We start from the raw sequence: 6,000 nt of genomic DNA on the forward strand, positions 1-6,000 counted from the left end.
CTAGCTCCACCATCCCCTAGCTCCACCATCCCCTAGCTCCACCACCCCCTAGCTCCACCACCCCCTAGCTCCACCATCCCCTAGCTCCACCGTCCCCTAGCTCCACCATCTGATAGCTTCCCCATCCCCTAGCTCCACCATCCCCTAGCTCCACCACCCCCTAGCTCCACCACCCCCTAGCTCCACCATCCCCTAGCTCCACCATCCCCTAGCTCCACCATCTGATAGCTTCCCCATCCCCTAGCTCCACCATCCCCTAGCTCCACCACCCCCTAGCTCCACCACCCCTAGCTCCACCACCCCTAGCTCCACCATCCCCTAGCTCCACCATCTGATAGCTTCCCCATCCCCTAGCTCCACCATCCCCTAGCTCCACCACCTCCTAGCTCCACCACCTCCTAGCTCCACCATCCCCTAGCTCCACCACCCCCTAGCTCCACCACCCCCTAGCTCCACCATCCCCTAGCTCCACCACCCCCTAGCTCCACCACCCCCTAGCTCCACCATCTCATAGCTCCACCATCCCCTAGCTTCACCATCCCCTAGCTCCACCATCCCCTAGCTTCCCCATCCCCTAGCTCCCCCACCCCCTAGCTCCACCATCCCCTAGCTCCACCATCCCCTAGCTCCACCATCCCCTAGCTCCACCACCCCCTAGCTCCACCACCCCCTAGCTCCACCACCCCCTAGCTCCACCACCCCCTAGCTCCACCATCCCCTAGCTCCACCACCCCCTAGCTCCACCATCCCCTAGCTCCACCATCCCCTAGCTCCACCACCCCCTAGCTCCACCATCCCCTAGCTCCACCATCCCCTAGCTCCACCATCCCCTAGCTCCACCACCCCCTAGCTCCACCATCCCCTAGCTCCACCACCCCCTAGCTCCACCACCCCCTAGCTCCACCACCCCCTAGCTCCACCACCCCCTAGCTCCACCATCCCCTAGCTCCACCATCCCCTAGCTCCACCATCCCCTAGCTCCACCACCCCCTAGCTCCACCATCCCCTAGCTCCACCACCCCCTAGCTCCACCATCCCCTAGCTCCACCACATCCTAGCTCCACCATCCCCTAGCTCCACCACCCCCTAGCTCCACCACCCCCTAGCTCCACCATCCCCTAGCTCCACCACCCCCTAGCTCCACCACCCCCTAGCTCCACCACCCCCTAGCTCCACCATCCCCTAGCTCCACCATCCCCTAGCTCCACCATCCCCTAGCTCCACCACCCCCTAGCTCCACCACCCCCTAGCTCCACCACCCCCTAGCTCCACCATCCCCTAGCTCCACCCCCCCCCCTAGCTCCACCACCCCCTAGCTCCACAGTTTTACCATTTATCCAGTTCAAAGATTCCCCTACCCTGCATCATCCACCTCGGCTCCATCATTCATCTATCGGAGCTCAACTCTTTATGTCTCACAGTCTACGCCCGCTCTACGAATCGTCGACCCTAAACCCATCAGCTCCTCATCTCCACAGTTTATCTACTTTCATCTGCCCCTGATCCAATTTAGTCTCACTCCACAATTGAATTATCTTGGCTGTGGCATTCACCTACCTCAATGCCACCGTATATCGACCCCCACGGTGTCACTGATCCACATTCAAACCCTTCTCCTCCAGCTTCCTAGATCCACCACTAATCTACCAGAGCTCCATCATTATCTACCCCAACTCCACCATTCACAAACCTGTACGAGACACATCTGCCTTTGCCTTGCTTGGTCCTTCTCTTCTTTCACCTTCTCCAGTCCTTAGATGGGAGACCTTGTCCTCTTTACCTTGTCTTACCACATCCTCTAAGAAATGTCCTCAAGATTTTCCTCCGTCCGACCCAGTTTTCCCTCAACTGCATATTATCTCCAGCTTTACCACATGACACGTCCTCCAGAGAAGCTCCATCTCGTTCTTCACCATCGGCAGCACCCTACAGCTCTGGTTAACCGCGGGAGCCCTACCTATGGCTCCTCACACCCTTTGATTATCTGGGATGATTCTTTTCCATCCTTGTGGCTGGATAGACATGTGTTAAACAATGACTTGAAGGATGATGAACTAGAAGAAGCACACATATCATACAGGGAGATCCTGGAAGTCATAGGAGACATCGGGACAGAGCTGTCACCTCCATGATGCGGAGTACAGACAATTCATTGAGGACCTTTATAGGGTATCATTACTTTGAGGTGGACACAACATCTTTGTGCTAAGGAAGGACTGGAGCAGGAGCAACACTCTGCAGATCTTCCAGGCTGGACTGGCTGGAGCACCTAGGAGGAGCCCCTGGCTCCCGGCCCACACGTACACACCACAGCATCCTCCAGCAATACACAGACAGAGGAGAATTCATCAAGAAAAGTGAACAACATGCAAAATGCCCCAAAAAAAGAAGAAAAATTCAAGAAAAGACTGTGAGATCTACCTTCATCTGCAGTGTGCTGAGACTTTCTGGACTCCTCCCGAGATTTGGAAAGGGGACCTGGAGGTCAAGGCGAAAAAAATATATATATAAAAAAAAGAAAAAAAAAAAAAAGAAAAAAATACAATAAAAAAAGAAAAGATAAAAAAAAAGATAAAAAAAAAAGTAACCGAGGGAGAGAGAGAAAGGGGGAAAGAGAGAAAGAAAAAATAGATTCAAGAAAACGTCACCAAAAACATTTCAACATCTGCTCTAAATATCAAAAAGAAGAAGCAAATATGAAAGATACAAATTACTGCGGAGGAGGAGGCAGAGGGGCAACAAGGAGGTCAAAACAAGACGCAAAAAGCCCCGGGCCCCCGGGAAAAAGGGAGGAGGAGCCCGAGACTCTGACATCATAGAAACCGTCCAGAAGAACCCGACCCGATACATCATACTGTCTATAATATCTCCCCCCGATACTCCTGATACATCATACTGTCTATAATATCTCCCCCCGATACTCCTGATACATCATACTGTCTATAATATCTCCCCCCGATACTCCTGATACATCATACTGTCTATAATATCCTCCCCGATACTCCTGATACATCATTCTGTCTATAATATCTCCCCCGATACTCCTGATACATCATACTGTCTATAATATCTCCCCCGATACTCCTGATACATCATACTGTCTATAATATCCTCCCCGATACTCCTGATACATCATACTGTCTATAATATCCCCCCCGATACTCCTGATACATCATACTGTCTATAATATCTCCCCCCGATACTCCTGATACATCATACTGTCTATAATATCTCCCCGATACTCCTGATACATCATACTGTCTATAATATCCTCCCGATACTCCTGATACATCATACTGTCTATAATATCCTCCCCGATACTCCTGATACATCATACTGTCTATAATATCTCCCCCCGATACTCCTGATACATCATACTGTCTATAATATCTCCCCCGATACTCCTGATACATCATACTGTCTATAATATCTCCCCGATACTCCTGATACATCATACTGTCTATAATATCTCCCCCGATACTCCTGATACATCATACTGTCTATAATATCCTCCCCGATACTCCTGATACATCATACTGTCTATAATATCTCCCCGATACTCCTGATACATCATACTGTCTATAATATCTCCCCCGATACTCCTGATACATCATACTGTCTATAATATCCTCCTGATACTCCTGATACATCATACTGTCTATAATATCTCCCCCGACACTCCTGATACATCATACTGTCTATAATATCTCCCCCGATACTCCTGATACATCATACTGTCTATAATATCCTCCCCTGATACTCCTGATACATCATACTGTCTATAATATCTCCCCCCGATACTCCTGATACATCATACTGTCTATAATATCCTCCCCTGATACTCCTGATACATCATACTGTCTATAATATCTCCCCCGACACTCCTGATACATCATACTGTCTATAATATCTCCCCCGATACTCCTGATACATCATACTGTCTATAATATCCTCCCCTGATACTCCTGATACATCATACTGTCTATAATATCTCCCCCGATACTCCTGATACATCATACTGTCTATAATATCCTCCCCTGATACTCCTGATACATCATACTGTCTATAATATCTCCCCCCGATACTCCTGATACATCATACTGTCTATAATATCCCCCCCGATACTCCTGATACATCATACTGTCTATAATATCTCCCCCCGATACTCCTGATACATCATACTGTCTATAATATCCTCCTGATACATCATACTGTCTATAATATCTCCCCCGATACTCCTGATACATCATACTGTCTATAATATCCTCCTGATACTCCTGATACATCATACTGTCTATAATATCTCCCCCGATACTCCTGATACATCATACTGTCTATAATATCTCCCCCCGATACTCCTGATACATCATACTGTCTATAATATCCTCCCCGATACTCCTGATACATCATACTGTCTATAATATCCCCCCCGATACTCCTGATACATCATACTGTCTATAATATCCTCCCCGATACTCCTGATACATCATACTGTCTATAATATCCTCCCCGATACTCCTGATACATCATACTGTCTATAATATCTCCCCGATACTCCTGATACATCATACTGTCTATAATATCCTCCCGATACTCCTGATACATCATACTGTCTATAATATCCTCCCCGATACTCCTGATACATCATTCTGTCTATAATATCCTCCCCGATACTCCTGATACATCATACTGTCTATAATATCCTCCCCGATACTCCTGATACATCATACTGTCTATAATATCCTCCCCGATACTCCTGATACATCATACTGTCTATAATATCCTCCCCGATACTCCTGATACATCATACTGTCTATAATATCTCCCCCCGATACTCCTGATACATCATACTGTCTATAATATCTCCCCCGATACTCCTGATACATCATACTGTCTATAATATCTCCCCGATACTCCTGATACATCATACTGTCTATAATATCTCCCCCGATACTCCTGATACATCATACTGTCTATAATATCCTCCCCGATACTCCTGATACATCATACTGTCTATAATATCTCCCCGATACTCCTGATACATCATACTGTCTATAATATCTCCCCCGATACTCCTGATACATCATACTGTCTATAATATCCTCCTGATACTCCTGATACATCATACTGTCTATAATATCTCCCCCGACACTCCTGATACATCATACTGTCTATAATATCTCCCCCGATACTCCTGATACATCATACTGTCTATAATATCCTCCCCTGATACTCCTGATACATCATACTGTCTATAATATCTCCCCCCGATACTCCTGATACATCATACTGTCTATAATATCCTCCCCTGATACTCCTGATACATCATACTGTCTATAATATCTCCCCCGACACTCCTGATACATCATACTGTCTATAATATCTCCCCCGATACTCCTGATACATCATACTGTCTATAATATCCTCCCCTGATACTCCTGATACATCATACTGTCTATAATATCTCCCCCGATACTCCTGATACATCATACTGTCTATAATATCCTCCCCTGATACTCCTGATACATCATACTGTCTATAATATCTCCCCCCGATACTCCTGATACATCATACTGTCTATAATATCCCCCCGATACTCCTGATACATCATACTGTCTATAATATCTCCCCCCGATACTCCTGATACATCATACTGTCTATAATATCCTCCTGATACATCATACTGTCTATAATATCTCCCCCGATACTCCTGATACATCATACTGTCTATAATATCCTCCTGATACTCCTGATACATCATACTGTCTATAATATCTCCCCCCGATACTCCTGATACATCATACTGTCTATAATATCCTCCCCGATACTCCTGATACATCATACTGTCTATAATATCCCCCCCGATACTCCTGATACATCATACTGTCTATAATATCCTCCCCGATACTCCTGATACATCATACTGTCTATAATATCCTCCCCGATACTCCTGATACATCATACTGTCTATAATATCTCCCCGATACTCCTGATACATCA

The 6,000-nt window shown here is 46.7% G+C and overlaps 1 protein-coding gene across 1 annotated transcript in view; it reads right to left on the reverse strand.

Annotated features, from left to right (window-relative positions):
* Window positions 1–2,474, reverse strand: part of LOC140111088 (neuroligin-2-like) — a 38,001-nt gene extending 35,527 nt beyond the window's left edge. Inside the window, exon 1 of the mRNA XM_072132319.1 lies at window positions 2,422–2,474. The gene's annotated coding sequence lies outside the window, so the exon portion shown is untranslated. The remainder of the gene's footprint in view (window positions 1–2,421) is intronic.
* Between the last annotated feature and the right edge of the window lie 3,526 nt (window positions 2,475–6,000).

The sequence above is a fragment of the Engystomops pustulosus genome, unplaced genomic scaffold (assembly GCF_040894005.1).
Source record: "Engystomops pustulosus unplaced genomic scaffold, aEngPut4.maternal MAT_SCAFFOLD_380, whole genome shotgun sequence".
Taxonomy (NCBI): Eukaryota; Metazoa; Chordata; class Amphibia; order Anura; family Leptodactylidae; genus Engystomops; species Engystomops pustulosus.